At 49.0% G+C, this 23,682-nt stretch overlaps 2 long non-coding RNA genes across 6 annotated transcripts in view; one reads left to right on the plus strand and one right to left on the minus strand.

Annotated features, from left to right (window-relative positions):
- Positions 1–19,726, minus strand: part of Gm26562 — a 50,924-nt gene extending 31,198 nt beyond the window's left edge. Inside the window, exons 1-3 of one of the 3 annotated variants that reach the window (XR_003951870.1) lie at positions 19,510–19,726; positions 18,952–19,051; positions 13,677–13,740 (exon numbers count right to left, since the gene is read on the minus strand). This is a non-coding gene — a long non-coding RNA (predicted gene, 26562). Of the gene's footprint in view, positions 1–13,676; positions 13,741–13,964; positions 15,992–18,951; positions 19,052–19,509 lie in introns of those variants that run through there. The other 2 variants (XR_876003.2, XR_003951871.1) reach the window with 2 other exon arrangements.
- 1700025H01Rik lies at positions 5,756–13,453 on the plus strand. 3 transcript variants are annotated; one of them, XR_003951867.1, is made up of 3 exons: positions 5,756–6,517; positions 6,940–8,401; positions 13,084–13,453. It is a non-coding gene; the product is annotated as an RIKEN cDNA 1700025H01 gene (long non-coding RNA). The 3 variants fall into 3 exon arrangements; XR_003951868.1 differs by lacking the exon at positions 13,084–13,453 and having other exon boundaries at positions 6,940–7,627; positions 8,329–9,053; XR_003951869.1 differs by lacking the exon at positions 13,084–13,453 and having other exon boundaries at positions 6,940–7,376; positions 7,563–9,053.
- Positions 19,727–23,682: the final 3,956 nt, after the last annotated feature.

A 23,682-nucleotide genomic window follows, 5' to 3' on the forward strand; every position in this document is an offset into this window, starting at 1 on the left:
GGCGGGAGGAAGGAGCAGGTCTGGCTTAACAAAAAGACAAATGCAAGGCCCCGGGTGGAGCATGGGAGAGAAAGATGAGCTACATTGGTGGCTTGTAGGTGAGGTGCCATGTTGGGAGTTAGGACACCCACTCTCAGGCCTGCCTGTACCCCATCCCTTCTCACACCTAGCTTCAGAAGGCTGAGCCAGCCCTGGCAGCCTCTGAAGCCATGACACAAGAGCCCATGCTTCTCAAGTTCATGGGCCAGATCCTATGACTCAGGGCTCTGGGCAGGCCGAGCTTCCATATCCACGTCACCTCCTCCATCAGGACTTGGTGAGAAGGGGCCTCCCACAGTGACATCATAGAAGGAAGCAGGTGTCTTTCCACTCATCCCCTCCCCCAGGCCTGGAGTTTCTGGGACACAGAAGGGACTCTTAGCCCTGCCTCCTCCAGCCCCACGCAAAACATCTCCTGCCTCACCAGAGTGAGGGTCTGCCTGGGATGCCAAACAGCCTCGCCCTGACATAGTCTGTGGAAAAAGGAAAAATCTGCATCAAAAGAAGAAAGCTAGACCCTCAGCTCCAGGTTCACATGGCCCCATAGCACAACCATTGCTAAAGCTGTCACTTGTTCTATGTCATTTCATCTGTCCACAGTGGTAAAGAGACACGCCCAAGTGCCCATGGGCTCCAGCTTTGCGCATTTGTTCTGAGTCCTCTACCAGGTGCTGGCAGTTTGCAGAGATGAGTAACCTGAGGTCCTGCTTTAAAAAAAAAAAAAAAATACGAGGTTTGTATCCAAGATCCAACAACTGAGACTTTGGTCATGTGACCCTTGCCACCTCTGCATTCTCGTGTATAAAACGGACAAAATAAGCAGCAAGTTGTAAACGGGCTCCTGTAGGTAACTAATTTGGCACAGGATGACCATTCTCTAATTAATAAATATACACTTACGCGCGAGCCTGGGGAAGCCTCTGGAGTGAAACGCACTGCTAAGGGCTTGCTTCTGTAACACCAAGCCTGTCACACACAAAGCCTCTCGCCCCAGAATAAGATTTTTAAAAGAGAAAAAGAAGAAGAAAAAAAGCTTGTTCTTTCTCGTTTGGGTGATCGTTAGCAGCCTGACCTCGGAGGCATCCCACGCGCACTCTCTGTCCCCCTGACAGCCTGGCCCGCACCCCTCCCGGCCGGATGTGCGCGCAGAGGGCCGAGGTTGGGAGCGTTTCCGGGACGGCTGGGTCACAGTGTGGCTCTGCAGTGTCTGGCAGCCCCACCCTTCCTGGCAGCCAAACCTCCTCCTCCTCCGGCCTCTGAAAGCCTGCCAGCACCCGGGAGGGAGAGCAGGCCCTGGAGACACAAGGTCCAGCTTCGAGGGGAGGGCAGGAGCCCGCAGAGGGGACCTGGCGCTCCTCCCGCCCTCCTGACCTGCCACGCACACGCATCTTAACAAGTGCCGAGTGCTCCTCCTAGTGGAAAAGGAAGGATGCGCGACCCCGGCTTGCTGCCCTTCTCTGGGCTCCTTCCCAGGCCTGATAGATGGCCACACCAGCAAGTCTCACCCCACCTCACAGTGCCAAAGGCCCATTCATATCCAGTGCCATTTGAGTGTGGAACACTTTTAGGACCCATTTTACAGATGAGAACACTGAGTCGGTCTCAGGCCGAACTGCAACTGTTTTCTTTGCATCAGTGTGCTACTCTCAAAATTAACCACAAGCAAGACCTGTCTCATACCCATGGCCCATGCTTTTCCACCTGGTCACACACAGACGTCATACCATCTTGAGAACAGACCTGGATCTCTCTTTGCCCTCTGACCTTGATCACTAGAAACTGAGTGCTCTGGGGATATCCTGATTAAAAGCTTTTTGGCTGACTGATCACTGCTGCCCCTTCAGAGCCAGCCCCTCCCCTTCCAACAACCCACCTAACACCACCAAAGCAGGAGTCAGGGGCTTTCTGCTCACTGTGGGCAGAGTGAGTTCCAAAAGTTGCCTCTAGATAACTCTACCATACACCAGCTGCTTAGCCTGGTTCACAGGCTATAGGGAGTGGGGATTGTCTCCAGCCCTGTCCAAAGAAACCACAGAGGCCTTCAGGCTGTCCCCTGGAAAGTCTCCAAGCCCCTGTCCTCATCCCTGCCCATGGTGGAGAGAGGGCATTTTGGAGTAAGTCACTCATCAAAGAGGGGAGGTGACCCTTGTCCTGTTCAGAAACCGGCTGAATGAAGAAGCCACATGCTGCCTTGGGAATGTGTGTCCTGGGGAGCAGCCCTGGAGGTCTGGAGACCCTAGATGGGAGGTTCTTGGAAGCCACAGGAGGAGGAATGTCCGCTGCCCACCATCCCCAGCTGGGATCCTGTCACGGGACCGCCCTGGGCCTGAGCTCAAGGGCAGAGCAGGCAGGCAGTGAGCTGTGTTTTCTGGGAAGGCAGCCAGTCCTTGTTGCCCTCCGGCTTCCGGGCACTGAGAATGGTAGAGCAAGCACTGGCCGCCTCAGCTCCCTCCAGTCCAGGCTGAGTGGGCACACCCTACTTCTGGTGCCAGGGAGCCACAAACACTCAGCTCCTTGCTCTCGAGGGGAGGGGAGGCACAGTGGAGACTCAGAAACACAAAATGCAAGTCCCTGGTAGCCGATCCTAAGCGAGTCCTGACTCCTCTTCCTGGTTAAACTGTCTGAGGGCAAGGGAGAAGCCTTTGGCTTGGCCTCAAAAGATGCCAGGCTCAGCCAGGTTGTGGTGACTTGTGCATTTAATCCCAGCACTCCGGAGACACATGGGAAGCAGAGGCAGATGGATCTCTGAGTTTGAGGCCAGCCTGGTCTACTGTGATTTCCAGGACAGCCAGGGCTCCACAGAGAAACCCTGTCTCAAAATAGATAGATAGATAGATAGATAGATAGATAGATAGATAGATAGATAGATAGATAGATAGATAGATAGATAGATATGCAGAGCTCTATCTAATCCTAGGTAGTATGCCATGTACCTGTGGGCACATGTCATTTCTCCTAATCCTAGCTTCAGTTAGATGTGCTAACCTTCCTGGTTGCTTAAAGCCCCACAGCCTAAAATGTATGTGGCTACACCTGAAGCACGACTCTCCTATGAGGGCTGCAGTTTCTTGGTGTCAAAGACTTGAGTGCCGCCTTATGTAATAGATTGCTATTGAGGAAATGAAGACAGACTTGGGCTCTTGACAGATATTATGTGAGACTCCGAAAAGGAAGAGGCCGCCTAGTCCCTGGTAGCTGTCACAGCAGGTACCCTTGACTACTAGGGACAAACCACACATGAGTCTGGAACTCATCAGATTCCTCACTAGGGCACTCAGCATGCCCAGAAGATCCCAGAAGATGAAGTTTGAGGGTCTCAAGTCGTTTCTCAAGACGACTTGTCTTTCAACTGCAAAGGGCTCTCCCGTGAGAGGGGCTACACTACAGCTGCCTGGCAAGGGCCCTAAAGTGAAGATTTGTAAAGACCGGGTTCAGATTCCTTGAGAAAAGAACCTTCTAAAGGCTAGTTTCTAGCAGACTAGACTGAGGTCATAGGCAGTGCGCTTCCAGTCACGAGGAGTGTTTGTCTGGATCTGTGATGGTGGGGGGGTGAGTCTACGAAGAGATGGTGAGTGAAGAGCCTCCGCAAATCCTGCCCTTGTCCTGGGGATTCCTGGCTTCTCTGTTCTCCATGGGCTGTGAGGCCTTCCCTGGTTTTAATTAGCAAGTACTGCCTGAGAGGTTACTCAGAACACGAGCGCTTGGCTAGATCGCACTGTGCAGACCGCCTGAAGCGTTACACATCTTGTACACATTATTCCAAGTAGGAGGGACTGGGTATCTATCAGGACAGGCAGTTTAATGGGTTATAAATGGTTCTGCTCCCACGTAGCCCTCCGTACATCTCTCTCTCTCCCTTTGCTGTGGAAAAGGAGCTCACGACTAAGGCCACAGAGCCTGTGGCCTTCGAAGGACCAGGACAAACAAAACCAAGTATAAAGAGAACTCACGCCGGAGTGTGGCTGGCCAGCTTTTCAGGGCTGGGTGGTCCCCAGGTTGCCACCTATGAGTTTGGTGTGTGGTGCTCACCTGCCAAAATCCACGCTCCCGTCAGATTAAGTCACTGAGAGAAGATGCTAGGCAGTGACCGGTTTCTAAGAAGACACTAGGCGATTTGAGGGGGGGGGGTGGCTACAACGCCAATGGTTGCCGCAGAGCTTTCTGTCATCAAGTCATCCCTATCAGCCTGGAACCAGGCCAGCAGATGGGCAGCTGCAGACCAGCTGTTGGCCTGAGAAAAACCAGCAAGCAAGAGCCGTGACACGGAGATGCGGTCTTCATCTAAGAGGGAGCCCAGCCCAGACCCCCCAGCAAAGTGCAGCTCATGTGGAAGGGTACTGGGTTTCTTCAGGCAAATGCATCTCGACACCTGGATTATGCTGTGTCTTGTTTTCATCTAGCTCACAATAGCCAAGCCCTGGAGTAGCCGTGCTTTTTAGAGGTGTCATGGTCGAACATCACGCAGGAGAGGAACAGCAGAGGGCAGGACAGGAAGGAGCTCCCCAGAGGCAGAAAGCATCTCATCTGAGGCCTGTCCTGCAGCACCTCCGAAGCAGGTCAGATCTAGATCAATACCCTTCCTTCCGCCACAGGTCTCTTCCCACTAGACACTGCTACACACGAACTAGAAGGAGATACGCATGATGTGGCACATCCTGCTATGGAGACCCACCGTGTGTGGTCTTCTCTCTCTCTCTCTCTCTCTCTCTCTCTCTCTCTCTCTCTCTCTCTCTCTCTCATTCTCTCTCTCTCTCATTCTCTCTCTCTCTCTTTCTCATTCTCTCTCTCTCTCTCTCTCTCTCTCTCTCTCTGCTGGCCTCAGCAATCCCACTACTCATGCTATCTCTCTAGCTAGCCTCTTCCTTCTGCAGCCAGGATGAAAGTCTGCCTTCAGCTCTAGGGCCATCTCCAGGAAGCCTTTCCTGCCTGCTATGTCATTACCTAGTGTATTTCTTTAGAGAGTGTCCTCTTGTGTTTGTTTGTTTGTTCTTCATATGTGTAGTGTGCACATGTGTGTGTGTATGCACATGTGTACATATTTCTTTTTCTCCCTATTAACATTTAAATGTCAGTAAAACAGACTGTTGTGGGGAAAACCCAATCTGGGGGCTATTGCCAGGATAAGGGACAGGTGACAAAGGCCAGAACAGAGTGGCAGGGTGGGGTAGCCTTGGGAAAGTGCATGCAATAGTAAAAAAAAAATATGATGTCTTAAGCTCCAATGTCAAATCCTGCAGACAAACCTAGATTCTCTCCTTCATCAGCTCCCTTCAAACTCCCATTAAGGATGTTGTCAGGCCAGAAGGCTTCTGTGTGTGTGTGTGTTATATGTGAATGTGTGTGTGTGTTATGTGTGAATGTGTAGTATGTGTGTGTGTATATGTGTGTGTGTGAGTATGTAGTGTGAGTATAATATGTATATGGGAATATGTGTGTGAGAGTGTATATGACTGTGTGTGTGGTATATGTGTGTTTGTGGTATATGTGTTTGCAAGTGAGTGTGTATGTGTATGTTGTGTGTGCTGTGTGTTTGTGACGTGTGAGTGTATATGTATGTGTATAGTATGAGTATGTGAATATGTGTGTGAATGTGAATGAAGTGAGTGTGTAAATGTGTGTGAGTGCATACGTGTGTGTGTGTGTGTGTGGTGTGTGTGTGTGGTATGCGTGGTTTATGTGTGTGTGTTTGGTGTACGTAAGAGTGTGTTTGAGTGTGTGTGTGGTATATGTGTGAGAGTGTGTATGAGTGCATGTGTGTGGTGTATGTGTGAGAGTGTATATGAATGCGTATGTGCCATGATAGTCCACCCACAACACAGATTCCTCTCTCATCTAAGTACCTATTGGTGCGCTCAGTGGAGGCCAGAATGACTCTGTTCCTGGACCTAAAATCCCTCCACGTGGACACTGACCGACACCAAGAAAACCTCCTAAAGAACTGTCCGTCCGTCTGTCCGTCCGTCCGTCCGTCTTGCCTTCTCTTAAAAGCCAAGGATGGGAAAGACACACATTGCCCTGGGAGGTGCCGTTAACCAGGAAATATCCTTTCAACAATTCACCTGCTCAACAATCAGCTGAATGGCTTGATTTTGGTTGTGATTACAGTAGACGCCCATGGCCTGGCCTGGTTGGGCCGCAGAGTTGGTAGGATGTCAGGATGGGGGTGTCAGACTCTGCCTCTGGGGGAGTCCCTGCCCCTCTCCCAGCCTCAGTTTCCTAACCATAAAGAAGGGGATGGAGGTTGGTTCTAAGGAAAATTTCGCCTCTGACCTTTCCCTCGTAACCATGTATGAGCCTATCTCTGCCTTCTGCCCATCCTCCTCCTGCAGGGTCAGGCATTTTTACAGCCCATGTCTCTCTTTATATCATGGTGAAGAAGAGGAACTGTGTGCCACTGAATTCACCAGTGAGAGCGTAGGAGTATCTGATGGGAGAAAGCCCTGCCAGCCCTGTCTGCCAATGCTACTCACTGGGCCAGGTACAGTGTCAGCATCTGCCAGTAGCTGATAGTCTTGGCTGGCTGGCAAGAGACCTCACCCATCCCACCCACCTCCTCTGCCCTTCTTCTCTGGCCTTGGATGGCTCTCGGGAGTTCCCGACAAGGCAGCATACCCACAGCCAAGGTCCCCGTGCACCACTGCAACCTGCAGAATGTACAAAAATCCACTCTAACCAGACGGTGTACCTTCTGCCACCCATGGTGGGGGCAGTGGGGGAGGGAATGAGTGACACAGCCTGAGATGGGGGAGAGGCAGAGGGGGCTGCTGTCACCTTTGTCTCCAAGGACAGCTGAGAACTGTCATGAATAAAGATTAATAGTGACAGAAGACAGGCTGAAGTAAGAAACATTTGCAGGCTCTGTGGCAGGAGAGAAAATAAGAAAATTCCTCCTGCTCTCAGGCTCAAGGTCTTCTCCTGGCCAAACCCCAGCCTCCGCCCAGCCACTCACCTCAACATTGACAAGCAGCTGGCCATCACTGGATCATCCTTGACTAAGCCTCAAACCCCAGCTTTCAGCCAGTTCCCTCTCTCCTTCTCTCCCCTGAGGGTCATCCAGAGAGAAGCAGAACTTGCTTGACCTGACCTCAAGAAGCTAGGCCCCCAAGGGGGGGACCACTGGAGCCTTACCCCCCTCTCCCCAGCCCCCACAGGAAGATTCTTGTTTAACACACAATGAGAGACACAGAACCTGGAGGGCACAGGGCAGTTGCCCCCCTCCCCAAGATCTTGGCCGCTGGCCCATCAGGGCTGGCAGTGGCTCAGCTGGCCTCAGCGCACTCCCCTGGAAAGAAATCCCTGCTACTCACTCCTTGCTCCTACCCTCCAGCTGGCCTGCAGTAAGTCAGAGCTATTGGCTCAAATCCTTTTTCTTTTTAACCTTTCCCTCACCACCACCAACACTGCTTCTGGGGAAAATGGTTTGTAAGATATTCTGCTAGGCCTCTTTAAATGTCTTTATTCTTTGGGAAAATGCTTTAATATAAAGGTCCTAGTTTCTACACCATTCAGACAGACCTTTTCAGAGTCTCCAGTTTGGGACAAGAAGATTCAGACCTCCAAAATCCCATAGCACCGTGCAGAGAGTCAGGTAAGGAGCCAAGGACCTGGTAAAGAACTACCCTTTACTACCCAAGGTCTAGCCCTTCCCTGAAGCTTCCCTGAGTCCATTCATCACAGGGAGGGGCCAGGACCTTTGAACCTCACATCTAAGGCCTAAAGAAGGCAGGTAACAAGTTTGGGGACCCCCATGGATGAGCAGAAGGACCTTTTAAGTAACGTTAACTTCTCACTGGGAAGGACGGTGAGTTCACATCTGCCTCCTGGTCCCTACGGGGCAAATTTTTACTTCCCTCTCCTACTATGAGGGGAAGAAAGTGCTGGGACTCGGACACTCTGGAGACAGCTTCTGGGGTTGAGTACAACCACAACTTCCAGGCAGACGTCTCCCTAAGGGGTCCTTTCCTTGGATCTGGGCTGGGATTCAAACTCCAGCCTTGATGACTTGCAAGCCTCGGTTGAAACCACATGGCCCAGGGTAGAGCTTCTCGAGTGGAGGGAGGAGGAGGGCACAGTTCACAGTGAGCGTGGGCAGCTGCCTCAGCCCTGGTTTAGCTCTTGGGAGTCCTGTGATGCCTAGATCCTGGAGCTGTTTAGAAGCTTTGCACTTTAACCCAACTCTGAGCAAGTAGTCAGAATAGATTCTACTGGCTCCTGCGGGTGTGGCTTGGAAGAAGGCACCAGGGCACCCTCTATCATCCTCGGCCCTGATGCTCTTTGGACTTCTAACAGGAACTGAACGGACACTTCCAGTGGTGAGAATGAGCCACGGAAAGATGGTGCCATCTCAGTCATGACCAATCAGGTAAAGATTCAGCTGAGCCCTCCCCACAGGCAAGCACAGGGGGCCCTGGATCCTCTCTCCAGCCTGCTCCAGAGGTCCCCAAGGAGTCCACTTTGAAGCATATCTTGCCCGATGGGTTCCCTCTGCCTCTCCCTACCTTGGGGCGTGTGCCTGCATACTTAAGCACCATCTGTAAAGGGTATCTGGGGTACCGAGCCTCGCTTCTAAGGTCCAATGATAACAGGTAACAAGCTTGGGGAACCCCCTGGTGGAAGTTACTACCTTTGGAATAACTTCAACTTCTCACTCATTCCTTGAGTACCTACTATGGGCCGGTCATTACAGAAGGCTAGAGAGAAACAGTAGGAAAGACCTTCATTCTTTGCAGGCCTGGCCCTTGTAACTGGCAGGCGACCCCTGGCCTGAAGATGGGGGAAGGGTGAATGAAGGATGGACGAGCTTCATTAGAGGTCTGGTGGGAGGAGCACTTGCTTATTTGGGGCACCCCAGGAAACTCTCACATAGATGACACTGAGACGAGACACCGAGACAAGAGGATGTCTGACGATGACATTGATGGGAAACAGGGATAGTTCTCGACCAGCAGTTCTCAACCTATGGGTCATGACCCATTTGGGGGTCACATGTCAGATATCCTGCATATCAGATGTTTACATTATGATGTCATAACTGTAGCTGTGATGGTTTGTATATGCTTGGCCCAGGGAGTGGCACTATTAGAAGCTGTGGCCCTGTTAGGTATGGGCTTGTTGAAGTAGGTGTGGCCTTGTTGGAGTGGGTGTGGCCCTGTTGAAGTAGGTGTGGCCTGGTTGGAGTAGGTGTGTCACTGTGGGTGTGGGCTTTAGCCCCTCATCCTCGCTGCCTAGAAGCCAGTATTCCGCTAGCAGCCTTCAGATGAAGATGCAGAACTCAGCTTTTCCTGCACCATGCCTGCCTAGATACTGCCATGTTCCTGCCTTGATGATAATGGACTGAACCTCTGAACCTGTAAGACAATCCCAATTAAATGTTTTGTTTATAAGAAGAGTTCTTGGTCATGGTGTCTGTGCACAGCAATGAAAACCCTAACCAAGACAGTAGCAAAATTACAGTTATGAAGTAGCAACAAAAATAATGTTATGGTTTTATGGTTGGGGGGTCACCACAGCATGAGGATCTGTATAACAGGGTTGCAGCATCAGGAAGGATGAGCACCACTGTGATCTGGACAGACAGTAGGACACTAGCCTCAGCTCCCCACACTCCAGTTGGTGGATTCGCTACAAAGCTGTTCTGGGGTCGTTTCCTTACCTTCGAGATGAGAAAAGGATTCCTAGCTCTGATCACATATTTATCACAAGCATATCTTGGCATCGTTATCTCGGAGGGGCAACCTTTGCCGCCCCCCAATCCTGGCCTTCAGGATATGATCAGACCCCTCACTTCTGTCTCTCAGCCTTGGCCATTCCTCTTGGCTACTGTTGCATGTGCCTGAGAGAGGATTTATGGTATCAGGCTCCCACTATGGAAGCCAACATCAAGTTAATGGAATGGGGAGGCTGGAGAGGTGGTTAAGGGTATTGACTGCTCTTCCAGAGGTCCTGAGTTCAGTTCCCAGCAACCACACGGTGGCTCACAACCATCTGTAATAGGATCTGGCATCCTCTCCTGGTGTGTCTGAAGACAGCAACAGTGCACTCATATACATAAAATAAATAATTAAAAAACAAAAAGTTAATGGAATGGATCTTGCCCCTGGAGCAAAGGCTCTAGAAACTTAGGAGCCTGCAGCCACCTCACTTATCAACTCCAAGGAAACCCAAAACAGAGGTGAAAAAGGCAGACAGTCTGAGCTCCTTCCTCCAAGGTGACTTCCTTCCTTGCTTACCTGTGTGGAGTTCTGGGTGGTCTGCCAACAGCAGTTGGGATCAGTGTGTTAGTGGGTAAAGAAAAGGTGCCCATCACGAGAATACCACAAAGAGGTTTTCCTGGGTTCTGACAATGCACAAGACCCAAAATCTCTACAACAGAAGCTTTCATGACTGTGGCTACAGGTGACACAGAGGATACCCAGGTTGAAGTTGAGGCTGGCTGTCACACAGGGATATACAGGTACAAGTCTAGGGGCCTGTACCAGCCTGTATATTCCACCTATGGCCCTCTCAGCAGACGGGTTGAGATCATGCCTGCCTCCCACTGTGGGGATATCCCCGTGGGTGCCTTACCCCTTGCAGCCTTCTCAGGCAGGTAGGGGTGAACTCAGACATCCCAGACCTCAAAGCAAAGGCATAAAGCTGGAGCTGACTACTTCCTGGCTGCCTGCCCAGCCTTCTTCTTGAGAGTCAGTTCAGCAGGTATGAAAGGGGGCAGACTCATTGGCAGCTCACAGGGCTTCCTCTGCAGGAACTGACACTTGGTAGGACTTACAGGACCTGGGAACAGGGTCACACCACCGTCACTATTGGTCCAAGCCACAAAGAAAGAAAGGATACAAGTAGGACTTAAGTGATACTGAGAGATCCTCTATCTGCTACAAATATCACATGACCTCGGGGCTAGAAAGGACTTCCCAACCTACAGCTGGGGCCATGGTGAACCCAATGACTCGACTCTAAAAATGGAGACACTGGTTGGCAAAATAATTTCCCCAAACTCCAAATTGTGGGACTATGATAGACAGCCTATTTTAGTTAAATGGGGCTTGCTCCGGTGACCCAGTAGAGATCTCTACAAGGGACAGAAAAGTGAGCCACAGTCCCAGAGTCAGGTGCCTGACACCACAGAGGCCCCAACTCCATAATTCTGTGACTACAAGTCACACAGACAATGTCCCAAGCTTCTGGAATTCTGTCTAAACTCCACCCCCACAGTTACCTGACTATAGCCAGGTATGCTCCTCCCAACAGTTACCTGATAGCCCAGCCACTATGAGAGGGGCTTCTTGGCCCCTCCTGACTATCTTTAAGCTTTTACCTTTCTTACTCTCTAGCCCTCCTTCTCTGCGCCCCCCCCCCCCCCCATGTGGCCATGGCCTGTCTCTCTCTCTTTCTACCTTCTCTCCTTCCCCCTACCTTTCTACAATAAAGCTCTAAAACCATAGACTGTCTCTGTTCATGAAGGCCCACCATACTTGAATAATGGGCTAGGCTTTTTCCCAACGAGCTGCGTCTAGCCTCCCACCAGAAGGCCATTCTGTGCTTCAGCCATGGACCAGACCAAGCACTCTCACCCGCGTGGGAACTATCAAGTGCCCTCTCTCCCTGCCCTCTCCTCCCTTCAGCCCCAGGGCCCCTATTCTGTTCTCAGCTTTTCCAAGGTGTCCATCGGTGTATGGGATGCCCAAAGCTGGGAACCTGGTGCCTAGGACTGCCCCTTGTCCACCACCCGCCGAGCTGGGGTCAGTGGCTTAACACAGCCAGGCACCCAGCCTGGGCCGCTTGGAAAGTGTACGGTAGTCCTCCCATGTCCACCTGTCCAGAGCACTGAAACTCTGGCGAGACACGGGTTCTCTCCCACTCCCTCATTCCCCCACACCCACAGCCCTGGACCAAATGATGTGCAACTATAGAAAAAAATCAAGAATAGTGACAGACTTAGTATCATGGATCGCTGGAGAGAAGAAGAGTGATTAAAGCCCACTGTGGAGGCTCGAGTGGGAATGGCCCCAGTTGGTGAAACTGTTTGGGAAGGATTAGGGAGTGTGGCCTTGTTGGAGGAGGTATGTCACTGGGAGTGGCCATTCCCATTCTCTGTAATGGACACTTTTTCTTACCTGCTGACACACTGATCCCAGCTGCTGTTGACAGGCCACCCAGAACTCCAGTCAGCTAAACAAGGAAGAAAGTCACATTGGAGGTGGAAGCTGAGGCTGTTTACCTGTTTCATCTCTGTCTTGGCTTTTCTTGGTGTTGATGACTGAGGTGGGCTGTAGGTTTCTAGAGCCTGAGGTTTCAAAAGCCCACACCAGGCCCAGGCTATCTCTCTCTCCTACCTACCCACCTAAAGTTCTCAGCTACTGCTCCAGCCTGTCTGCTTCCCACCATGATGACAACAGACTAACCCCTCTGATACTGTAAGCCAGCCCCAGTTAAACGCATCCTTTAGAAGAGTTGCTTTGGTCACGGTGTCTCTTCACAGCAATAGGACAATAGCACAAGCCACACCGGACTCCAGTCAAACTTGGTGGGTGTACTGGCTAGTTTTGAGTCAACTTGACACAGCTGGAGTTATCACAGAGGAAGGAGCTTCAGTTGAGGAAATGCTTCTATGAGATCCAACTGTAAGGCATTTTCTCAATTAGTGATCAAGAGGGAAAGGCCCCTTGTGGGTGGGACCATCTCTGGGCTGATAGTCTTAGGTTCTATAGGAGAGCAGACTGAGCAAGCCAGGGGAAGCAAGCCAATAAAGAACATCCCTCCATGGCCTCTGCATCAGCTCCTGCTTCCTGACCTGCCTGAGTTCCAGTCCTGACTTCCTTTGGTGATGAACAGCAGTATGGAAGTGTGAGCCGAATAAACCCTTTCCTCCCCAACTTGTTTCTTGGTCATGATGTTTACACAGGAATAGAAACCCTGACTGAGACAGTGGGTAAGCCCTCAAGCCCCACAGGGATGTCTCAGACCTCTCAGCAACAACAAGGCCATGGAGCCTCCTGGCTGGGAGAGCAACAGAAAAACTTACTGTCCTTCCTTCCTTCCTTCCAGAGAGTGATGCACCACAACAGCCCCACACGGAAGCCTGGGAGGCAGAGGGATGGGACTCCAGACCTGAGCCCACACAGCTGTGCTTTAAGCAGTAAGCCAAGCCAAGAATGGGGAGGTGAAGAGGAGCTGGAACAGACCCAAGGAGCGAGAGCTGAAGCAGCTGGGCCAGGAACGACTGGGGAACCTGGAGGAAGTCTGGGAGAGGTCCAGGTTCAGCAGGCCTGGATTCCCAACCACAAAGGGCCAGGGTCACAAGGGACCTCTAGTAAGCCAGGAGGCAAAGCACATGAAGACGGCAGAGACCCTGACAGCTGGGTACAGAATGCTCACAGATTAAAAGAGGGCAGATGGTAAAAAAGCTATACCTCAACGACTGTCAGGTTCCTTCTTTCCATAAACTTTGCTTAAGTTCATATAAATCAATCAATCAATCAATCAATCAATCAATCAATCAATCAATCATGCTCACTTCACGGTGGAAACATTTATATTACCAAGTCTGGCTGCCAGCACAAAGTACCCCTTTGGCTACAGCTCGATCACAGCATTAGTGTGCTGAGCCTAACGCAAACCTCCCAAAAGATTTCAACTCACCGGTGCTGATGTCTTTTTAATGAAGGCTCATTTCTCAGCTCCAGCTGACCAGTATCAACGATCCTGAAGAAAAGGTTTCACTTCAGTGGCTCTAAATTCAAACTACAGCTCAAACAGCCCTGATGGGGTCTTTACTGCACTCTGAAACATCACACCTGAGGTTTCCATGATCTGCACTGTTCATGAGGATCCTATAGTCCAGATTTACACAACAAGCCATCAAGCTCTGAAGCCTCAATGGCTTTCCCGGCCCAAAGTTCCAAAAGCCTTTCACAATCCTCCCCAAAACATGTTCAATCTGTCACAGTGATAGTCCATTGTGCCAACTCCCGTCTTAGGTAAGGTTTTATTACTATGATAAAACATCCTGACGAAAAGCAACTTGGGGAAGAAAAACTTTATTTCATCTAACACTTCCTGGCGATGGGTCATCACTGAGAGAAGTCAAAGCAGGAACTCAAGGTAGGGCAGGAACCTGGGGGCAGGAACTGAAGCAGAAGATACAGTTGCTCCTCATGGCTTTCTCAGCCTGCTTTCTTAGAGAACCCAAGAGCACGTGCCCAAGGGTAGCACCCTTGTGTACATCCACATGTTAGGGATGTCTTCAATTTTTGATCTTGAATTTGCTTCCCAAGTGCTGGGCTTCCAGGAAAGCACCAACCATGTCATGCTTGGTTTATAGAGTTGTTTGGGATCACAGCTAGGGTGTGTGGTTGACAGCCACTCTTGACAGTGGAGCAGCACTCTAAGCAAAAAAACTTTTTTTTTTTTTCGAGACAGGGTTTCCCTGGCTGTCCTGGAACTCACTCTGTAGACCAGGCTGGTCTTGAACTCAGAAATCTGCCTGCCTCTGCCTCCCAAGTGCTGGGATTAAAGGTGTGCGCCACCACTGCCCTGCCACCTCTAAGCAATTTTAAGAAAGTGTTTTCTAAAAGATTTAAAATGTGCAGTATTTTTGAAATAAATTTCCTTAGTAAAATATTCTTGCTAAAAAAAAAAGTAGGGTAAGATTTGTTTTTACAAAAGCTAGCTAAACCTTAATAAAATTTGTTCTGTTTGGGGCTGTACGAGATGTCTCAGTGGTTAAGAGCACTGACTGTTCTTCCAGAAGACCTGGATTTGGTTCCCCACACCCACATGGCAGCTCACAGCTGCCTGTAAATCCAGTTCCAGAGGATCCAATGCTTTCCCATGGCCTCAGTGGGTAGTGCATGCTTGCGGTGCATAGACACAGTTAGGCAAAAACATCCATGCACATGAAATAAAAATGAAGTCTCAAAAAAAAAATTCCCTCTGTGCAGGAAGAGAACCTGTGATGTGTTGTGATGGCTTACACCTACAGTCCCAGCACTTGGAAAGTTGAGACAGGAGGATTCCCATGAGTTTGAAGGTAGCCTGAGTGGTATAAAAATTTAGGATAGCCTTCTCGTAATAAACAAAGTGAGCCTTTTACTCACATGGTTATTATTGATTAGTAAGAAAGATACTTGTTGGGGCGGGGGAGGGGGCAGTGTTGCTGGTGAGATGGCTCAGTGGTTAAGAGCACTGACTGCTCTTCCAAAGGTCCTGAGTTCAATTGCCAGCAGCCACATGGGGACTCACAACCATCCGTAATAGAAACTAATGCCCTCTTCTGGTATCTGAAGACAATGTACTTATATAAAATAAATAAACGAAGCCGGGAGTGGTGGCGCATGCCTTTAATCCCAGCACTCAGGAGGCAGAGGCAGGCGGATTTCTAAGTTCGAGGCCAGCCTGGTCTACAGAGTGAGTTCCAGGACAGCCAGGGCTATACAGAAAAACCCTGTCTCAAAAAATATATATATATTTATAATAATAAATAAACAAAGGAGGAGAAGGAGGAAGAAGAAGTTGAAGTTTTATATCCTAGAAAGAGTGCTGACAAGAGCCGTGGCTTCCTTCAAGTCCTTGTTCTCCCAGCTACTCAATGATGGAGCACACTTGCTGTGTAACTGTTGCATAGCAAATTGTCCCCCAAAGCAGCAACTTCAACAACAAACACTTGTTTCTCTGAAGGGGATTATCCTGATCTCTTGGGTACAAGGTCTCTCCTGTGGTTACAGTCAATGTGCCTTAGGCCTGCAGTTAGACTGAGATAGACCTGTCCCCAGGACCACTGTGGTGGCCGGCAGACCTCAGTTTCTCACCGTATGTTCTTTCCATAGTCCATCATGGCTTCTCAAAATGGTAGTTGACTTTTCCCACAGATTTTGGAGATGGTGGCACACATGCCTGAATTCTAGCACTTGGGAGGCAGAGGCAGGCAGATCTCTGAGTGTGAGGCCAGTCTCGTCTACAGAAGACAGAGAGAGAGATGAAAACCAATGTCGGCAGCTATCGCTCCCTAACCCAGACTTAGTATGGCTTCCCTCCAAGCTAGACACCCTTCCACCACAGTCCAGTCTCCAGGAGGCATTCACTAAACCCAGGCCACAGACAAGAAGACCCCTGTCTCTGAAGAGGATAAAATAAGATTGTATCGATCCCAATTTGGTAACCACCTCACCTTGGATTTAGCACAGGGCATTAGATCCAGTCATCTTTAAAGGTACTGGGTCTGTGATTATGGCTTCCCTACCCCTCAGAGCACTAGGTATGGCATGAAAAGAGCATCAAGTTTGTGGATCTTTCTCTAAGCTGAAGAGCTCACCTCAGAGGAGAGGAAGGGCTGGGGAGTGAGCGAGAAGATGGCTCTGAGAGTTCTACATAGCAGGACACTGTCATTCTCATCCCATGGAGGGCCTGCTGTCCCGCGCCCTGAGCATAGAGTCTGACCCAGCTCCCATCTGTAGATACGAAGAGCAATGTCTAGCCACCTCAAGGATCCTGGGCCCTAGCGATGGCTGAATGTAAAGTCTCTCTAGCAGAGATCAAAGATTTTCATGGCTTCCCTCCAAGCTAGACACTTAGGGGTGAGACAGTCCAGTTGGGTCTCTTCACCATGAAAGGAAGGGGAGGAAAATTACCAGTTACCAGTCTCTTCAAAGGATACCAGTGTGAGCCTAACACCGATAGCTGTCTCTGAGTTCAAATGCTGACTGTCATTGCTAGCTATGTCCATAACCTCTTTGGGTATGATTCTTTGTAAGCAAAGTCGGCATGCGAAGAGAATCTGGACTGGGGAGATGGCTCAGACACAAAGGGGCATGTTGGGCAGGCATGAGGACTTGAGTGTCTGAAGCCCCTGAAGGTCACAAACACTGCAAATGTCACAGCACTCCCACATCAACTATACATCAACAGAGATCCTCTCTGATTTGTTTATTTGCTTAATTTTTGGGGGGGGGTTGTTTTGTTTTGTTTTGTTTTTGTTTGAGACAATTTTTTTTCCTGTGTAGTCCTGGCTGTCCTGGAATTCACTCTGTAGTCTAGGCTGGCCTTGAACTCAGAGATCTGCCTGCTCTTTTGGGTTAAAGGTATGCCCCATCACCACCAGGCTGATCCTCTCCAACTTCAAAAGACCTGCACTGGGACACCAAGATGGCTCAGCAGACTAAAAGGACTTGCTACACAAACCCGACAGCTGAATAATTCAATCCCCTGGACTCAAGAAAGAAGAAAAGAATCAAATTGCACAAGTTGTCCTCTGACCTCCACATGTGTGTGTGTGTGTGTGTACAAGTGTGCAAATAAATTAATAAACATAGTGTGTCGTGACAGAAAACTTTCAGAAAACTACTTACCACAACAATCTAGAAGCTCACGACCTGTCCCAGAAGCTAAAGACCACAGGGCCAACTCACAGAGGGACAGCTTACATCTGACTGGAGCCACTCTGGCCCTGGCTGCCCTCTCCTTTGTGTTGCAACAGCAAACAGTTTAGATTGTGAGTAGCCCCACCCTGGAAGGAAGAGCACTCCCTGTTTTTCGTTAGGTGAAGCGTCCTTGGCAATCCCTTTTGGTTCATTTACCCCTATCAACTCTTGATTTGGTTTAAGGTTAAATCAAAAAAGACATTTTGGCCTGATAGTCTGTGTGTGAAGAATCAGGAAAAGGACCACGTTTGCCAAAAAGGCTAGACAGTCCTGGCTGGGAGGAGGTGCGGGTACCAAGTTAATCTGGAGGCATGGCAGGGTGTGTGTTTATGACTGACAGGATGCAGATGTCTGCCATGCATCCGTAGATGAATAACGTCCATATGTGTGCATGCGTTCCTGCTTGCCTACCTGTGTATACACACGTACATACATGTGTGTGGGTGCCTGGGGGAATGTGTATGTATGTGTGCGCGTGCACACATGACTACACATGTGGTATATGTGTGTGTATGTGTGTGTGTGTGCATGCACATGTGGTATGTGTGTATGTGCATGCACATGTGGTATGTGTGTGTGTGCATGCACATGTGGTATGTGTGTGTGTGTGCATGCACATGTGGTGTGTGTTTGTGTGTGTGTGTGTGTGTACATGTACATGTGGTATGTGTGTGTGTGTGCATGCACATGTGGTGTGTGTGTGTTTGTGTGTGTGTGTGCATGCACATGGTATGCTGTGTTTTTGTGTGTGTGTGTGCCTACACATGTGGCATATTGTGTGTGTGTGTGCGTGCATGCACGTGGTGTCTCTGTGTGTGTGTGTGTGTGTGTGTGTGTACATGTGAGGTGTGTATGTGTGTGGTGTGAGGACCATTTGTGCATTTTCTGATCATGGCATAGTGACCCCCATAACAAAGTGCTCAGAATTTAGAGGCACATTTCTTCTCATGCCAGCCTCCAGAGCCAATTGCATTTGTTGGTCAGGATTTTATGTTTCTTGTGCTATGCCTCACAATCCCATCCTATGGTGAAGTCAACACCCCCCCCCCAAGAAATCAGACCACAGGGACCACCTCAAAGGCATGAGGTGAGGGTTAGAACTGCCAAGAACCCCAAGGGAAAGTTGTGGGGCTCAAAATCCTGACCCTTCACCTCTGAAGACAGTGGGGTCAGCTCCTCCCTCACCCCCAAACTCCCAGTCTGCATTTGTAAATGAGCCTTACAAGCAGACATCTGCCGGTCTCTGGCGCCTGAATGCAGGGTGAAGACCAGAACACAAATCTCTGTGTTTTCCTGAGGTGTTTTAGCCAGATTCAACTCTCCTGTTTTGTACACACACATAAGTCGGTGCTAAGAGGATTACTCGTCCTGGTCCTGAGTCCTTCCCAGAGGCCCTGGTCAAAAGAGACCCTTGTTAAACAGCGTTTTCTCTAATTCCTCTGCCTTTTTCTCCTGGCCTTAACGTGCAGACGTGTAGCCAGTTCTTAAATCCACCCACCTCTGACTCGGGAATAAAGACGGCATCCAGCTCCATTCTCCTGCTGCCCAGCATCCTTCGGAGAGCTGAAGATGAACATTAGTGTTTGGTTCAGCAGCGTCTGAAAAAAGAAAGGGCAGCCTGGTCGAACCCTCCACGCCCCGGAGAAAAATGTAGCCTTTTTGCCTGTGTGCAGTGAATGCTTTCTGGAGAGTTTTCATTAGGGCCGGGGCCGCTGGTGCAGAAAGCTTCACAGATGTTGACATTTTTTTTCATCCCCGGGTTAAGATGTCTTCCATAAGCTTTTATTCCTCATTTGTTACTTCTTTATTATCAGGGAGGTTTCGCCGCCTTCCTTCTCTGGTTTCTCTGAAGAGAGCAGCGGAAACCCAGCCACCCATTATTCCGCCCTTTTCTCTGGCCTCCAGAGGCAGCCTGGGCCTCGGGCCCCTTTGTGCAGAACAGCAGGTAGCTGAGGCAGGCCGGGTCATTCCTCAGACCCTTTTGTGTAGCAATCCCCCTCCTCCCCCAACTCAGCTCAGGGTGTGTAAAAGGTCAGGGGTGGCCAAGCCTCCATACCTGGGCTTTTGTTGGTTGCTGGAGTCCAGAGGCAGCGTCTTGAAAAGCAGCCTTGAGAAGCCTCTGTCTCCTGGCCGCACAGCTGCCCTCCCGTCCATCCCTGGAATGGGGCTAAGGAGACACCACCGGATGAGTACAGATCTTCTGTGTCCAAAACTGCCTTGGGACAAAACTTCCCACGGAGAGAGATTGGTCAAGATGAATTCAGTCTGCGGTCTCCGAGGTATAGAGGAAAGTATTTTCCAATCAACATGTAGAAGAACCCTTGGTTTTTGACAATCTTTTTCCACATTTGTCAAATGGTGCACGCACACCCGCCCTTCGCACTTCATACAGTTTTCCTGTAGATCTAGTGAGGTCATGTAGAAACTGCTTTGCCAACCCTAAGATTCTAAATAGCATTTTTCATTTTTTTTCCACACTATCGCCCGGGTAGACCCTCCCTTGAACAAAAATTATATCATCTGATAGAAATTAATGTTTCTGAAATATGTAAGTCGCCTGTCCAAGCTTGATGGCCCTAAGGTGACACAGATCTCAGAGCAAGCTGGGCTCTCGATGGCAATGAGTTCTTCAAAACCAGATGTTTGGTGCCTTAGAAAGGGGACAATGGGGGGGGAAACTTATGTGTTCTCTTACAGAGGGAGTGGGGGTGTCAAGCTGCTTACGGAGGGAGAGAGAAAAGGGGTGTCTTGTTGCTTGCTGGTACTGGTTCAGTATCAGCCAATCACACTGTGGCTGCCAGGAGAGTCACTGGAAAACTCACCTGCTTCATGAAATGAAGAGACTTTGGGACCAGAAAGGTGGAGACATCCTTCCAGACAATACACCTTAAAAGAGCATCAAAACTTGGGAGACAGAGGCCAGGGCCAAGCTGGGACTAGAGATCCATAACAGAACTGGTCGGACTTGAGGCTGCTACACCCACGTGGGAGCTCAAGGCTGGAATCGGGCTCACTCTGTGTGGCCCGGGCACTGGGTGGGAACTGAGGAGGAGAGACACAAATAGACGTGCCTGGAGCAGAAGAAGTGGTTTGGGGTTTGGTGGTGGTGGTGGTGGTGGTGTGGTTTGCTTGGTTTTTTTGGTTGGTTGGCTGTTTTTCGTTTGGTTGTTTTTATGGTTTTTCTAGAAGAGGTGTGTGTGTGGGGGGGGGGGGTCTCTGTGTAGCCCTGGCTGGCCTGGATCTCAGCTTGTAAGCCAGACTGGCCCCCAACTCAGAAATCCTCCTGCCTCTGCTTCCTGGGATTAAAGGTGTGCGCCACCACCAGGCAAATCAAGGTATTTCAGTCATTCTGAATTGTCTAAAAAGGAATGTATTGCTTTATCGGGTTGTGTACAGGACGTCACCGAGGAGACTTCTGACAGACTACAGTGCCCTTGGGAAGATTCAGCCATGAAGCATTCGCTTAGGGCTTACTCTGTGTCAGTCCCAACAAGCCTTGTAATCCTAAAAATTTCCCATTCCTTGAACTATTTAAAAAAACAAACAAACAAAAAACCTTTTATTTTCTAGTGATTAGGTTAAATAAAGCCAATCCCCATTTCTGGTGATGGCCAGGTGACATTGCACTCTGTGGACAGAAGAGGACAGACAGTGAGTGAGAGGGCTCAGCTGGTTGAAGGGCACACTGCTAAGCCTGATGAACAACATTCAGTCCACAGGCCCCACAGTGGAGGGAAGAACCAATCCCACGCTTATGTCTTCTCACCTCCACACACGTGTGCTATGGCTCAGCGCACAAGTCCGCACACGCACACACAAAGCCAACCAATAAGTAAGTACATGTGACTTTTTTTTTTTTTTAAAGGAGGCAGCATTTGGTAGAACTCCTACTCTCTGAAGAATGGACTGGCATGATTGCAGCTTTTAGATGAAGCCAGATGCGGGTGGTCATGTGCTCATTGGGGAGGAAAGAACTGGGGGGGCGGGGGGGGGGGGGAATGAAAGTTTTAGTTGTAGGCAGCAAGCAAACCACAAGAACAGAGGGAAAAAGTAAGCCCTCCACAGAGAGAGCCATGAGGTTCCCAACAGCCCGCTTGCTCCCATCTCTGCTCAAGCATTGAGCTGTGTATTTACGGGGAAACCAACTAAGCTGTTAAAGAAAGAGCTGCTTCTGGTGTCTGCTACAAAAGACTCAGATGTTGCAGTTTGAATCCAACCGAGACAATTGCTTGATTAAAGAAATCCTATCCAGCCAGCTGTGCTAGCACGGCCTTTAACTCCACATTCAGGTGGCAGTGAGGAGGAATTTTGTGAGTTCGAGGATAGCCTGGGATACCCGGCAAAATCCTGTACCCCACCACCACCAAAGAAACAACACACACACACACACACACACACACAAGAATCATCCACTAAAGAAAAATAGCAAAATCTAGAAACTGTACTTACTCTGATAAGAACCATAAAAAAGGATGCATTTCCCTGACAAAGCAGCATCAAATGAGACAGATATAATTAGGAGGCAGGGGATTTAGAGAATGGATTGTAATAATCCATAAAAGAAAACACATTCATAGGAAATTATTAGATGGGAATGGAAAATGAAAATGAGAAACACTGAAATCCCCAAACTAAGAAAACACAAGATCAGGAAAAAAAATTGATCCCCATGTTGTAACAACAGGATAGACTTGACAGAAGAAGAAAATGGACTTAAATATGAAACGAAGACATTGTATCCAGTGTATGGAACAAGGAGGCAGAGTGGCTGCAGAGACTGCACAGCAGTTAAGAGCACCTGACCTACTGATTCTCCTACTGCCCTGTGCTGGTATCACAGGCTACACCACCACAGCACACCCAGCTTGTCTCACACAAACGCTTCAAAATGGAGAGAGGCAGGAGCATTTCTTAATTTGTTCTAAGAGGTTAGCATTACCCTGACACCAAAACTACATAAAACTACAAAGAGATTACAGAAAATCAACTCTCCATGAGTCCAGTATCCCTCACAAACATCCACATAAAATCAGATTTTTAGGGTGGAGAGAAGACTCAGTGGTTAAGAGCACTGCCTGCTCTCTGGAAGGACCCATGCTCATTTCCCAGCACCCTCATAGTCGGAACCATTGTCTGTAACTCCAATTCCTGGGGACCTAGTGCCCCCTTCTGGCCTCTGCTGGCACTGCAGACATGTAGTACACAACTGTACATGCACATAAAATAAATAATAAATCTTCTTTCAGAAAAATCAGAACTTTAGGGCTGGAGAGATGGCTCAGTAGTTAGAGCACTGATTGCTCTTCTAGAGGTCCTGAGTTCAAATCCCAGCAATCACATGGTGGCTCACAAGCATCTGTAACATGATCCAGTGGCTTCTTATGGTGTGTCTGAAGACAGCTACAGAGTACTCACATACATGAAATAAATAAATAAATCTTTTTTAAAAAAAAAATACTGCTATCATGCTCAGGTTTTAAAAAATCAGAACTTTAGACGATAAAATCAAACAAGATATTAGAATGTTAAAAGGTGACACAGCATAATTATATATCTTTAGCCCAGGGACACATGACTGAGGTTCATCATATTAATAAAGAGGAAAGGCATGAATATATCAATACATGACATACTGGTGACTTTTTTAAAAAGAGAAAAAGTCCTCAACTTAATAACTCACATGCACATGAAAATATGTATGACATATCCTACATCTTTCTGTGTATACGGTATGCCATATATATGTATATATACTACAGCCAATATCCTACTTAACAGCAACAGGTGAAACCCTTTCCTCTCGAATCAGAAACAAGCAAACAAACCTGTAAATCCTCAAGAATAAGGGAGTCCAGCAAGATAGCAGAACATAAAATAAACGTGGAAAGCCGGAGTCTTAGTCAGCTAACTAACCAACACAGCTTGAGGAGAAAGGATAAATTTGCTTACATTTCTGGATCATTGTTCACCATTAAATGAAGCAGTCAGGACAGGAACTCAAACAGAGCAGGAGCCTGGCACAGGAGTTGATGTCAAAGCCATGGAGATGTGTTGCTTGCTTTCAATGGCTTTCTCAGCCTATTTTCTGTTTGTTTAATGTAAGTACACTGTAGCTGTCTTCAGACACACCAGAAGAGGGCATCAGATCCCATTACAGATGATTGTGAGCCACCATGTGGTTGTTAGAACTAAACTCAGGACCTCTGGAAGAGCAGATATATGGAAGAGG

This window comes from Mus musculus, chromosome 16, assembly GCF_000001635.26.
Source record: "Mus musculus strain C57BL/6J chromosome 16, GRCm38.p6 C57BL/6J".
NCBI classification, from domain to species: domain Eukaryota; kingdom Metazoa; phylum Chordata; class Mammalia; order Rodentia; family Muridae; genus Mus; species Mus musculus.